The 14777-nt window shown below is 43.7% G+C and overlaps 1 protein-coding gene across 1 annotated transcript in view; it reads left to right on the top strand.

Moving 5' to 3' along the window:
- ADGRA3 (adhesion G protein-coupled receptor A3) overlaps window positions 1-14777 on the top strand; it is a 123106-nt gene that overhangs the window by 82552 nt on the left and 25777 nt on the right. The window lies entirely within an intron of this gene.

Raw genomic sequence — 14777 nt, 5'->3', positions numbered from 1 at the left:
TCCGGAGGGACTTAAGCTGGGGGGCAGACGTAGACTAGTCAGTCAAGTCCACCCATTTCTTCATACAGGACATCTCTGATTCAGCAGTGCTATTTCCCTAAGCAAGAACTTTTTTTTTTTGATAGAATATTAGTATTTTGCATTTTGGTCATCAGTATCGAGATCACAGCCTAATCTGTTAGTCCTTAGTATTATGCGGCTGTTAAAGAAAGGGAAATAGTTTTGTGTCTGCAAGGGCACTCAGGTCTGTGGACCACTTGATTGTAGCCCACAATTTTCAAATGAGCCATCCTGCTGCTCGAGCATGTTGCTGGGCCATGGCCTGATTCCCATGGTGACTTCCCCAGAGCCTTCTGGCATGGACTCTGCGGTCATGATGCTCTCCATTGTTGATTATAATCACAGGTTAGCTGCCCACATGATTATAAGTCGTTCATGAAGTGGGATGTTTGTAGTCACTAGAGTAATTGCAGTGACATCTGCAGTTTGGACAAGAGAAAATATTTTGCATCATGCAATCTGTATTTCTTTCCATGATGCTCCATTCTGATTTAAGGGACATTGACTCATGTGCCAGCTCGTAAGCATGTAGGGTGCTTGGGGGTACATTTCACTGTGTGCCTGTGTGGAATGAAGTTTTCACATTGGTGGGTGCTGAGGTAGAAGTACCTTGCCTGAGTCTCTGGCTGGGGCTGATACCAGATCGTGCTCTGCCGAGACTCGACCCAGGCGGCCACACACTTTGGTGCGGCTGCTTTGCTACTGATTGACCACGATTCAGAGGCCAGCTAGACTACTTTTGGTCCCAGAAACTGCTTGCAGCCATGTCTATAGACTCTGAACTAAGCCATTGCCCCATACAATGAAGGGAAATTATGCAATTTCTAACATAAATCTCCCTGGACTTAATTACTAAAATACTAAAATACAGAAATCCTAAACCTAAACGCAGTAGCGGCTGCATGACTTCATATCTCTCCATTCTCAGCAATGGAAAACTAATTATCAAATGCTTCCTTGTCAGTAGGGCTGTTTTTTTTTTTTGGGGGGGGGGGAAACTCCAACAACAATAGTGAGTTTTGTGTTGAAATATGGAATGTAATCAAGGTAAAGAGAAAATGAAGTGAAATTTATCAGTTATGCAGGCGGGGGTGGGGGGTGAGGGGTGGGAGGTATACTGGGGTTTTTGGTGGTGGAATATGGGCACTGGTGAAGGGTCGGGTGTTTGAACATTGTATAACTGAGACATGAGCCTGAGAACTTTGTAACTTTCCACATGGTGATTCAATAAAATAAATTTTAAAAAAAATGAAGTACCTTGCCTGGAGGAGTTCCATGAATTACAGGTCCCTGATTGATTTTCCAAGCAGGGATGATAACTGGTCTTGTTTACCTTGCAGAGTTTGTGTGTTTCAGAAAATACGATTGGAACTAGCAAAATAGTCAACAAACTAAGAGTTTGTGTAGGATTTGGAAATTGGGCACTCTTTTGATGGGAGAAGTTGAGGAGTGGGATGTTTCTTTTTAAAAGTTAGAGTGCTTCAGCAGTCTAGAAACTGAATGAGAGGCTTGGAGGGAGGGTTTTATATTTTTTTACATAAAGGTAATTAAATACTTCTGTGCTCAGGGGCCACTATATTCCTGGTGCTGGGGTGTGTGTGTGTGCTCATGCGCGTGTGTGCATGTGTGCATGTGTGTGGAGTGTGGACCAGGCTGTTCTGAGGATTGAGGCCAGGTTTTACACACATGTGTAAAACCTCAGACCTATTTTAGTTATAATGGAAACAAGTGATGCCAACTTCTTTCACTGAGAAGAAGGAGCAGAGGGAAAGATACTTGGCACTGAATACTAGAGGCACGAAGAGGACATTATCCTAAGGCTGACAGCCATCCTATGGGATTCTTCAGAAACTTAAACCACAGGCCATAAACTTGACTATTTAAAATAATTAAAAGAGAAAAAAATGAGGTCTAGAGACTCCATTTTAAGGTAATTACCGTAGCATAAAATTATGTTAAAATTACCCCGAATGTGCGCAGTGTACCGTTGTCTAGTTGGACAAGTAAACGGATGTTTATATTATGGTCACGGGGCTGCTCGGCTCTGGGTAACTTGTAATTAAATTATTGGGAGGCAGTTGCTTTTTGGTTTTTTTGTCTTAATTTTTGCTTGTCTTAGAGCAGGGGCTGAAAGCCTTTAGGCTGCCAGACCCTCATGGTATATATACTTTGGGATTTTTTGTCTTTTGAGAGCCGTACCTGGCAGTGCTCAGGGCTTACTCCTGGCTCTGTGCTCAAAGGTCACTCCTGGCCATGCTCAGGGCACCATATGTGATGCCAGGGGGTATGCCAGTGTGTGCAGCCACGTACCCCCATGCCTTCTCCCTGCCCCCTCTTTGGGATCTTAAACACACCTCACGGTGATCTTCCAGGGCCCACAGCGCCTGTTTCCTATTACCTACGGACAGAAATTCCTATGAAACAACATATGTGTTTTAGGAGGGCGGAAAGCTTGTATGGGTTAGCTTTGGTTCCTGTGCTCCAGTTTTGACTGGTGAGTGAGGCACCTCAACCCTTGTTTACTGCATGTTTGCTGGACACTGATGTATGCACTGATTTTTTAAAATATGTATTATTCTTGGGACTGGGAGATAGCAGTGCACACAAGGTTCTGTGGGGAGCCCCTTCATACTGCCAGGTGTGGCTACAGAGCTGCTTAGGGGGAGAGGGGGGGTACTGGGACCTCAGTATTACTTGTTCTTTCACTGAACTGACCCAAGAATCACCAATGGGAGCCTGAACCTCAAAGTGTAGTGTTCTTTCTAAAATTTATTTATGCATTTATTTTTGATTTTGGGTTTTTTTGTTGTGGTAGTTGTTTTGGTGTGTGGGTGTGTGGGTGTGTGTGTGCGCGCGCTCATGTGCTATATCCTGTAGTACTCAGGGCTTACTCCTGGCTTGGTGCTCAGGGATCACTCCTTATCGGGTTTGGGGGACCACGTGGGGTGCTGGGGATATAACCCAGGTTGGCCACATGTGTGCCAAGCTTCCTGTCTCCTGTATTATCTCGTTAGCCCCACATTTCTAAATTTTAAAATGTAATCATATGTATTTGTGCATTGTTCTTTCTTTCTTTCTTTCTTTCTTTCTTTCTTTCTTTCTTTCTTTCTTTCTTTCTTTCTTTCTTTCTTTCTTTCTTCTTTGGTTTTTGCTATTATTTGTTCTCTGGATTGGATCATCAGACTTTTTTTTATATGGTTAAACTTTTCAGAGACCCAACATCTGTTTTTGTTATCCTTTTTAAAACACTTTTTCACACCAGATTGCATTCGAATTTTTCAGAGGGTTTGTTAAATACAGATTGCAGCGCCTCAGACCCCGATTTCTTAGTTAGTTGGGACTGAGAATTTACCTCTCTGCCATTCTCTGTGATAACGTCTGAGGCATCTTCACAGGCTTTGAGGACCACGGTGGGTCTTTATTTCCCATCCTTTACCATTAAATTTTCCCCTTTTGGATATAACATTTTAATTTTTTCTAGAAACTATTTTTAGTGGAAATTCCCGAAAGTGTAGGAGAGAGAATGTTCTCATTAATAACTTAGAAAGCTTTTCTGAGCCTTCCCCAGTTCTGTTCATCAGCTGTATTCCGGGTTTTTTTTTTTTCTTTTTGGGTCACACCCAGCAATTCACAGGGGTTACTCCTGGCTCTACACTCAGGAATTACTGCTGGTGGTGCTGGGGGAACCATTTGGGATGCTGGGAATCGAACCTGGGTCGGCCACGTGACCAGCTGTATTTCTATGTCCTTCTCTTTCCTCCCTTTTGCCTTTCCTTTTCTCCTTCCTTTTCTTTTCCCTTCTGCTCTCCTTCCCTTGCTTTTGCTCTGTTCATTGCTTCGTCAGTTTTGGAAAACTTAATAACAAATTCTGAATGTTAACATTTCTTCCATAATTTTTATCACATGTACAGGACTTTAAAATAGAGCCACAGTGCCATTTTCAATACATTACTGTTCAAAATTAAGTACTTTACATTATCAAGTTACTCATCCATATTTTATTTTCCTTGATATTATCACATTTTTATAAAGTTGTATATATACACGGCTAGAGTGATAGTATAGCACGTAAGAGGGTGTGTACCTGGCATGTGGTCAACCCACATTCAATCCCTAAATTCCATAGGGTCCCCTGAGCACCACTAGGAGTTGCTCTTTAGTACACAGCCAGGAGTAACCCCTGAACATCGCTGGGTGTGGCCCTTAAAAAAGTTTAAAATGTAGATCTCATCTCTGGTTTCCTTATGGATTCTATTCATGCAATTTTGCACTTGGCGATGTGAAATTTTAGAGATTGTTACCAGAAGATAAGAATAGCTTTAACTGCTCCCTTGTAAGATGCCATGTGTATTTTTTTCTTTTTTTCTGGACTGGAGCACAGGAGGTAGGACATTTGCCTTGCACGAGGCCGACCTGAGTTCAGTTTCTCCTCTGTTCATCTCGGAGAGCCCGGTAAGCTACTGAGAGCCTCCCACCCCCACGACAGAGTATGGCAAGCTACCCATGGTATATTCGATATGCCAAAAACAGTAACAAGAGGTCTCACCATGGAGACGTTACTGGTACCCGCTCAAGCAAATCCGTGAACAACTGGACAAGCCAGTTTCAAATTTCCTGACACTCTCCTTCCCGGAAGTTTTCTTGCTTCCTCCTTGGGGTTGAGCTAGTGCTGGTTTGTCCTGGAGGATCCCCATTGGGTGACCAGCTTTATGCAGTGGTCCTTGGTCTTTCGTGGGGGTCAGCATTTAATCCTTGGGCATCATAGCAGTTCCACATTAATGCATCTTAGATTCCCGCTTTTAATTTGCTCTTGTCCTCTGAAGGAGCCTTGATTTTCTGACTGGCTGTTTTCACTTTTTGCAGACATGTTTGGGCTATTTTGTCTTCTCTACTTCCAGAAAGGGAGAGTCACATACATATTTTAATCTGAAAGAGACAGATTCCACTCTTCTGGAAGAAGGATAGGAATCAAAAGAATTAAGCTTCCCGTGTACCTGCGTATTTATTTCTGCCTCTCTTGATACTGTTTCCCACATAATCCAAGACTTTGCTTTAAAATCAGCTTTGTCTACCTAGAGGAAATACTCTGTTCATTATCGAAAACCTGCCTTCATTGTATGTATAGAAACACGTCAAGAATCAACCTCTCTGCCATTGATGTGGGGTTTTCACTTGTCTTTTGTCTCATTCACTTGTAATTCTTTTATTTCTCTATTGATGTTTTCTCTCTTTTTTTTTTTTGAGGTAAACAGATTTTATTTGGAGGGATTTTGAAGGGAAGGAGAAAGAGAAAAGTGGAAGAGAGTGGAGAGTAAGAGAAACAGAGTAACATGTTCAAGAGAGAACGAGGGCTTCTCCAAGGGTGAAGAGTTAGATAGGAAAGCATGAAAGTACACATCTCAAGAGGGGAGATGCGGGCGACACATGTGCTCGGGCACTACATGTGCTCAGCCACAAAGGCGCAAGCAGCACATGGGCTTGGGCAGTATATGCATCTGTTTTCTCTTTTTTCAGTTGGAATATCATTGACACATAATGTTCTATTGGTTTCAGTGTACGATGTTGAGTTCTGTGTTTGTGTGAGCGTGTGTAGTGAGATAATTGCACCAAGTCTGGTTAACCATTACCAGAGCTGTGTGTGTGTGTGTGTGTGTGTGTGTGTTGCAATTTTTTTAGATCTGTTCTTTGAGCAATATAAGATTTACAGCTCTTTTAAAAATTGAATAAGAGCATTCTCTGCTGTTGCTCTATCTCAGATTCACCTGTTTTAAAGCAAACCAAGAATAAATGTAAACACTTCCTTCCCTTTCTTTCTTTTTCTCCCCTGCCGTGTTCTCCAGTTACACCCGATCCTGCCACCACTACCTCTATGGTCGTCATTACGTCTCTCCAGCACCACAATAATATCGTGAAAATTAGTCCTTTCCCCGCATACTGATGAGGGGGCCTCTACTGAATATTAACCAGGCAGGCAAGCTGCAGAGACAGCCTGCAGCCTCCCCAGGCAGCCGGGACACTGAATCTACTTAAGACTAACAGATACACACTTAATACCCCACCGCTGGAGCCAGTTCCTTCATTTAAAGCAATCTGATGAAGAATATACTTTGAGATGGATACAACCGCAGTGTGATGCTTAGTCTAAGGAGAAAATGGTGAACAGATATTTGAAAGCTGTATGAGCAGCTGCTGATATCATGGTGACCCTTGTCATCCTCTGCCTTGAGTGTAGGTCAGACTCCCTATCAGTTTCTTTGCTTCCCGTCTTCCCATCAGCAGTGTCCCCAATGAACTGTCCTCTGTATATGTGTGTGTGTGTGTGTGTGTGTGTGTGTGTAACTCGTGTTTATCTTGCAGTGAATTGAAAAGAGTACTTGAAAAGGTAAGTGTAGGGTGGGACCCCAATGATCTTCCACTTTCCTGTCTCAAGGCATATATTGTTTAGTGAAGATAATTGTCTTTTCTGCTTTCTTCCCCTTGCAAGCACTAGTCATAGGGTTTTGGTCCCATTTCACGAATGAGTTGAGCTGAGTCCCTTCGAGGCTAACTAGTACGCTTATAGACATCTAACTTGTCAGTGAAAGGGTTGCAGTCTGAACTCAGAGCAGTACTGAAATCCAACGTGCAAAAAAAAAAAAACATCTTCAGTGTTCTAGCTTACTCCTGTGATACTAAAATCAGTTACCATTGAGTCTAGTTTCTGTGCTGTCTTATTCGTATGTTCCAGCTGTATCAAATTACAGAAGAGTTTGCTCATCCTTCCAAATGTATGAAACAAGAAGAGCTAGGAATAGTCTCTTGTAGCAGGTAATTGGAACACATTACCTCGGCCCAGAATGTTTGTTCTTCATGCTTTTCCTTCCTGCCTGCCCATTTTGTCCTTTGACCAAGTTTATGTGCACGTTTTCATTAGCACTTCCCTGTTCAGAGTGACAGGTGGGAGGGTAGATGCCTGATTCCTTAGATCTTTTAGAAGTTTCTTGGTTTCTGTGTCACACGCAGCTGTGGTCAGAGCTTACTCCCGGCTCCGTGCAGGGAATCAAACCCGGGTTGCACATGGGCTTACCTGCTATACTGTTTCTCCAGCTCCTCCTCGGACCCTTGGGTGGCTGGGAAGGGTTTGGAGGGGATGATGTCTAGGAGAGATGCGGTTCTTTCTGGCTCTGACAGCAGGTTTCCTGGCACTCTGTGTCTGGGTCCTGGAATACTTTTAAAGTCCTGTGGAATTTCTCTGGCACTGTTACCCTCTTGGTGCCCTTCGTTGCACCTGTGATGGATTTAGAGCTATTTCCAAATAACTGAGCCGTAGAAGCCGAGAGGGAGGTTTCCATGCTCACCTACCCAGGAACTCTCCCATCACATATCTCTTCTCTCTGTTCCTCAACCACTGGGACTAGACAATAAGCGATATAGTTTTTCTCAGCTCAGCCTGTAGAGCTCTGTAGGGTGTTTCCTTTCTTCACAATTGGTAACACCCATTAAATGCACTGGTGTTATGTGCTGCATCATAGCAGTTGAACCTCGATCACAGAATAAGCAATTTTTCCTGAGTGATGAAGTATCTCTCCGATGTGGGATTGTGAGTTTGGATCTTTGCGAAGTCTCCATTTAAAACTTGAAAATGTTGTGAAACATGTTTACTACTTTGTGCTCATCTGCAGACATAACATATCCACGTAGTGCCATAGAGTGGAATCAGAATTTTATATCTGTCTATCTGTCTGTCTATATTTTTTTTAATCTTTTAAGATTTTGTGGCTTAGAAAAGGATTTTCTTCTCTGATAAGTCGAGAGTCAATTTTGCACGTCATCGGGGCTGGAGTGATAGCACAGCGGGTAGGGTGTTTGCCTTGCATGCGGCTGACCCGGGTTTGATTCCCAGCATCCTATATGTTCCCCTGAGCACCGCCAGGGATAATTCCTGAGTGTAGAGCCAGGAGTGACCCCTGTGCATCGCCAGGTCTGACCTAAAAAGCAGAAAAAAAAAAATCTTGCACGTCATCTCCTTTTTCTGTTTTTGTGTTCAGATCTGAGCTGACAGTCGGTAAGGATAGAAAGCAAAAACTTAGATAAATGATGCCAGTGATTCTGAGTTTCCTTGAGTATGTGTGGTTATTTTCAGTGACTCTGTGGCTGATGGGTGTTTCTTGATTTCCAGCTCAGGAGTCACTCCCCTTCAGAACTCCAGTGGGGACTTTCATATTAGAGTGAAAGGCAGCTCATACGATTTGTATGTGCTAGGAACTAATGTTTCCAAGAATTGTGTGCAATACACGTTTAGGATTATTAGCTAATCCCTTAACATCTAGTTTGGGGGAAGGTGTCACTTGATAGGAGATAAGTCCATTAAAATCAGGGCTTGGATTGCATTTTATTATTTCCACTGTATATTATTTTTTGTATTTTCCAAAAGTATGTACTTGTGGGGCTGGAGCAATAGCACAGCGGATAGTGCGTTTGCCTTGCATGCGGCTGACCCAGGTTCGATTCCCAGCATCCCATATAGTCCCCTGAGCACCACCAGGAGTAATTCCTGAGTGCAAAGCCAGGAGTAACCCCTGTGCATTGCTGGGTGTGACCCAAAAAGCAAAAAAATATATATATATATGTACTTGTAGGCCTAGTTTATTGTGCTTCATTTCACTGCATTTCACAGAAAATGCATTTCTTACAAGGTATTGAGTCTATATCACATTTTGACATTTCTACAACATTTTGGGCATCTTTCATATTATTATGTCTATCATGACGATCTGTGATCAGTGATCTCCAATGTTAGTTTTGTAAACTTCTATTAGTGAAGAGTAACACAAAAGGCTCAGATGACGGTTAAATATTTTTGTCAATTGACTACTTCTTAAACGTGTACACTGTTTTTTTCCTCCTCTAGACACTGTTCCTGTGTGCATATTTCAGAACTTATAATTGAATATGTTCTATTGAACATATGTCATCTAGGTATAGAATGTTTACTCATAATATATATCAAATATATAAAATATAGTGATGGGTATTGGAATTATGGGCATATTAAATCATTATAGCAGTAGTATAAATGATGAAATGGCAATAAAATATACAAAATATTAAAATGCTGAATTTACTAGATATAAAATATTAAATGTATTTAAATTTATTATATTTAATAAATGATACATATGCATATATAATTTTCTTTTTTTTGGTTGTTGTTTGTGTTTGTTGTTGTTGTTGTTGTTGTTGTTCTTGCTTTTTGGGTCATGCCCAGCAATGCTCAGCGATTACTCCTGACTCTGCACTTGTGGATTACTCCTAGTGGTGCGTGGGGGACCATATGGGACCATATGGGATTCTGGGGATTGAACATGGGTCGGCCGCATGCAAGACAAATGCCTTGCCTTATGCCTGTGTACTACCGCTCCGGCCCCAAACATAATTTTCTATATACTGGAAACTAAATGTTTTGTGTGATCTGGTCAGTTTCAGTATTCACTTTATTGTAGTGGCCTGGAGCCAACCCCCACCCCCTCCTGTGTCCCCAAGGTTTACCTGCACTTGTTTTGTATTTTTTTTTTACTGTAATGTCAGCTCCAAGATAGAAGTTGGGTATTTCCTTCACTGCTGTATCTCCATTGCTTGCGACAGTGTCTGGCTCACCTTGGTCCTCAGCAAATATTTAGTCAGCAGCTGAATAAATATATAGCTCTGGGCTTTGTACCAGAAGTTATACTAGTGAATAAGGGTGTAGTAAGTAGGGTTTTATTTATATTGTACCTGCTCGTAAGGTATTTGCAAAAGAGATATGGGAAATATATCTGAGATATATGAAAGTAAGGCAGTATAAAGAGAACAGTGATAGGATTTTACACATGTATGTTACCAGACCTGGAGTGATGGGCTGGAGCGATAGCATAGCGGGTAGGGCATTTGCGTTGCACGCAGCTGACCCAGGTTCAATTCCTCCATCCCTCTTGGAGAGCCCGGCAAGCTACCGAGAGTATCCCGCCCGCATGGAAGAGCCTGGCAAGCTCCCCGTGGCGTATTTGATATGCCAAAAACAGTAACAACAAGTCTCACAATGGAGACGTTACTGATGCCCACTCGAGCAAATCGATGAACACCAGGATGACATTGCGACAGTGCATGTTACCAGACCAGGCTCACTGGCGAAGAACCAGAACCCCTCCACCACAGCTGATGAGACTTGCTCTGTCCAAAATTTTATCCCACTTTGTCTTCATTTAGGCATCCTCAGTTCTGCAGTCTGAGAGTCTGTTTTCTTTGCCTTCGTTTCCTTTCCTTTGCTTCATTATATTCCACACATGAGTGAGAGCATCCATATTCGTCTTTCTCTTTCTGACTTACAGCACTTAGCGTGATCCCTCCAGTTCTGTCCATATTATGCCCCAAAGCAGGACTTCACTATGTAGCTGAGTACTGTCCGTTGTGTATATACACTCTTTGTCTTTACCCACTGACCTAAGGGTGCTTCAGTTGTCCCAGACCTTGTCTCCTGTAAATAATCCTTTAGTCAACATTTCTTTAGTTCTGTTCTTTGGATAAAAACCTACGAGTGGAGGGGGCTGGAGTGATAGCACAGCAGGGAGGGCGTTTGCCTTGCACGCGGCCGACCTGAGATTCGATTCTCAGTATCCCATGTGGTCCCCTGAGCACCGCCAGGAGTAACCCCTGTGCATTGCCGGGAGTGACCCAAAAAGCAAAAAAAAAAAAAAAAGAAGCAACCTACGAGTGGAATGACTAGCTCATATGCTAGTTCTCGTTTGAGAGAAATTTCTCTAGTGTTTTCCATTGAAGTGGGATTAATTTACATCCCTACCAGCGGAACAGAGCCAAAAGAACAGTGCTTGATTCGGGTTATTTTTCCTTCATAGCCCACAGTATTTGTTGATTTTGGTCCTTTTCATTTAGGGCATTCTCTTAGGTGTGAGAGGGTGTGTCCATTGGTTCTTAGGCTTGCATTCCCTTGATATAAGTGATAATGAACAAGGTTTTCTATGCACAAGCAGGCATCTATGGCTTCTGTGAGGTGTTATTTCAATATTCTTCCCCATTCCTTGGATGGGGGTTTGGTGAATGTTGTGAATTCTCTGTCTTGTGTGTTAGTGCTTTGTCAGTTACATGATATGTGAAGATTTTTCTCCCATTTAGTAGGATATCTTTGCTTTAGTTTGGTTTCTTGTACAGTGCAGACGGCTTTAAGTTTGAGGCAACCCATTTGTTCAGTTGTGTTTTTGTTTCCTTTGCTGTTGGAGTCAGAGGTCCGCAAAGATCACAGGAGCTAGTGCCATGGCGTGCTGTGCGTCTCTGTTCTTCGGTGTATTTCAGGATTTTGGATCTGACATCCACATATTCTTTTTTTAAGTTTCATTTTATTTTTATAAAGTTGTTCACAATAAGTCATTGCATTTAATATTCAAACACAAATCCCACCACCAATGCACCTTCCCACCCACAACATATTTTGAATGTTTCCCACCCCAAATCCCAAAACGTGACCCCCCCTCCCAAAGCAGAACCGAAACCATTAATTCTGTATTGCTTGTTATGAATTATCCACTAAAAATGGTCCCAGAAAGTTTCCTTAGGGGAAAGTGTAGCATCCGCATTTTCATTCGGCTCTGAATTCATTTTTTGTGTGGGCATGGGATTGGATTCAGAGGAAACTCTTTTTTCTTTAGACTGGATAGGGGGTTGGGGCCTTATAGAGGTGGTAAGAGCAGTTTTGCTGAATGCAGACATTAAAATGTACCCCTCATCTTTCTTGTTTCAAAAACTTTATTAGTATTTACCTTTGGAATTTATCATTGAAATTGGTGTTATATGTGAGATTTAATTAATTAATTACATTTTGGGATCTTGGTTTTGGGGTCAGGCCTGGTGGGCTTCAGGGGCTGATCCTAGCTGTGTGCTCAGGACTGGCACTGGTGATGCTCAGGGAACCATGTGCGATGCCAGGATTTGAACCAAGGTTGGCTGCATGCAAGGCTAATGTTTTACCTCGTATATTATCTCTCCACCTCCTATATAGGAGATTTAAAAACAGTGTTTAATTGTGGATATCAGTTAATCCTGTTGTTGCCTGTGGGAGAGTAGTGAAGGAGTAGGGTTTTGCCTGAAGTGGGGAGGAGAAAGGAGGCTGTCGCTTCCTTCTCTGCTTACCTCTGCCACAGGGAAGTTCCTGGGGAATCTAGGCTGATGAGAGTCAGCAGTGAGCCCCTATGTGGTACCGACCTCGTGTCTCATCAACCCCACCAGACGGTGGTCACACTGCACCTGGGCTCTACTTGCTTTGCCCGGTGTGGGAAATTGTCTCTGCCACTCGATTTCTCAGAGGCTGTGGGCTCTGTCTGGAGTGAGGAATTGCTCTCTGCAGGAAAGTCCGTCCTTAGTCCTCTTCAGACATCCCATGCCCATTGCCTTTCGCTTACAGAAAAGAATTTCGAAAGAAAGACTTAACCTAGCAGGGCCCATCCTGTCATCATGAAGGTGGTTTTCCCAGGCTGAGACTTATCCCTTGCACTCCTGATATGCTGACCCCTGTGCTTCCCCCATCCAAAGCAGGGATGTGCCGCCAGGTCCTCCAAAAAAGGGGAGACGTGCTTTAGAATGAAAATGTGTACCTCTCGGCAGGCCAGGGCCCAGTGGCCAGGCCCCCTTTCCTCTGTTAAGCTAGTTTATCTAGTGTTGCCAAACTGCTCCCCCACCCCAGGCTGTTGGCAGGGAGTTGCCAAGGGATAGAATGTGGAGTGGTTGCCGGTCTACTTTCGATGTTCTTCTTCTGGCCCTTGTCCCGGTGCTGGACCTTTCCCTTCCAGGGCATCTGCTGCTTCTCCGGAAGCCATCCGTGCACTCAGCCTTCAGTTCTCTAGCTCATTGGTTTTGCAGGCTGCTGAGATGTATTTTTGTGTGTGTCAAAGGTCTTCATGTCTTTGGGCTGGTTTTAGGTTGCAGACAATTATTTTCTTAACACACTTCACCAGGACGCCTTAGCTTCTTGCCAAGTCTTTAGGCCAGAGAGGAAGCTCAGAGGGGAAGGTGCTTGCCGAGCACATGGTTGACCCTGGTTTGGACTTCCCAGTATGCCGTCTGGTCCTCCAGCCCACACGAGGAGTGATCCCCTAGTGCAGAGCCTGGAGTGAGCCCTGGGTGTGGCCAGGTATGGCCCCAAAACAAGTAACACTATTTCTTTTTCCCCCAGGGCTATATTTATTATGAGCAGAACCATAATACTATCAATCTTAGGAACTAAAACATGGGAGTTTTTTGGAAGTGGTTTCAAATCCTATTTCTAGTTGATGAAAGTTGAAATAGGTAGTTATCTTAAACCCTAATTTAAAATTATCCCATTTAAAAAAAAATTCACAGATACTTAGATTTATTCAGTCTTGTTTGCACTCATATTGGTGGGGTGGGCTGCCCTCTGACTGCTCGGGGGCTACCAGGCTCACTCCTGGTAAAAAGCCCTGTGGTTCTGAGGGTTGAACCTGGTACCAGGTGGGCACTCCAGCCTCTCAAAAAAGTTGTTTTCTTTTTTCTTAATTGAATCACAAACAGCAAAATCATTAAAAAGCACACACCTCTTTTATGTTTGATTTGGGGGGGACAGGGGTAGCACCTGGAGATGGCACCTGGAGAGGCTTAGGGTTTTCTCCTATGGTACTGGGGGACTGTTTGCTGTCCTGAAGATCGAATCCGTATGACTGGGTACAAGGCTTACTCTACTGTCTCTCAAGCCCAAATGTACACCCGTTAACACTTCCAGAGCCTGATGTCTCTTTTTTGGCTCTTTGGGTCACACCCAGTGATGCTCAGGGATTATTCCCGGCTCTGCTCTCAGGAATTACTCCTGGCAGTGCTTGGGAGACCATATTAAGATGTTAGGGATTGAACCTGGGGCGGCCGTTTGTAAGCAGATGCTGAACCTTAGAACTGGATGTCTTTAAGAAGAAGCCTGTTATGGGATTGAAATGGTAAGAAAAGAAGGGGAAAGAAAGTAATAGCATAACAGAAGAAACTCACACTTTCTCAGTGCTTGCCGTATGCCAAGCACGATTTCAGGAGTCTTAATATTTATGAGAGGAACTTAATTTTCACGACATTCAGAAAAGGTAGGATTGCCACGATTCCTGTGTTACAAATCAAGGAAGGCACGGACAGGCTAAGTGGTTAGCCCAGCCGCTTGTCAGGGTTGGAAGTCTTGCCTCACCCCTGTGTTGCGGCCCTGGTCTCCTGGCTGGGGGGCGGGGAGTGTTCTCCAGGCTCGTCTGTGCCAAGTGAACTCTGAATATTTGTGCCAGCCCCCCTCAGGCCCGATAATTCTGTATTCTAGAGGAGAGCGTTTTGGGTGCGGGACAGGGCTGAGAAGCTCAGCTGGGTTGATCAAAAGATGTCTCTGAAACAGCCTGGGTTTCTGGCCGGGTTTACGGGCTTAAGGACTTTAATGCTTATTTCTTGATTAGAGGAACCGGCCACTCGTAAATCCTCTGATCCTCCCACTGGAATGCTTTTGTTGTTCTTTCCACCATGGATCTCCTTCTCGTAAACATGCTGCCCAGCCCCCAGCCCTCCCGACACGCAGCCTCCTTAGCCCGGCTCCCAGTGCTCACGACACGGCCCAGGCAAGTTGGTGCCAGTGGTCCTTTTCAGCATGTTGCTGGCAAGGCCTGAGGACTGGCAGGGACTTTCAGCTGTGAGCTGAGCTAATAAAAAAGAACCCA

This window comes from Sorex araneus, chromosome 5, assembly GCF_027595985.1.
Source record: "Sorex araneus isolate mSorAra2 chromosome 5, mSorAra2.pri, whole genome shotgun sequence".
Classification (NCBI taxonomy): Eukaryota; Metazoa; Chordata; class Mammalia; order Eulipotyphla; family Soricidae; genus Sorex; species Sorex araneus.
Note: the sequence above shows the minus strand (reverse complement) of the source record. Positions and strands in the feature narration are given on the sequence as shown.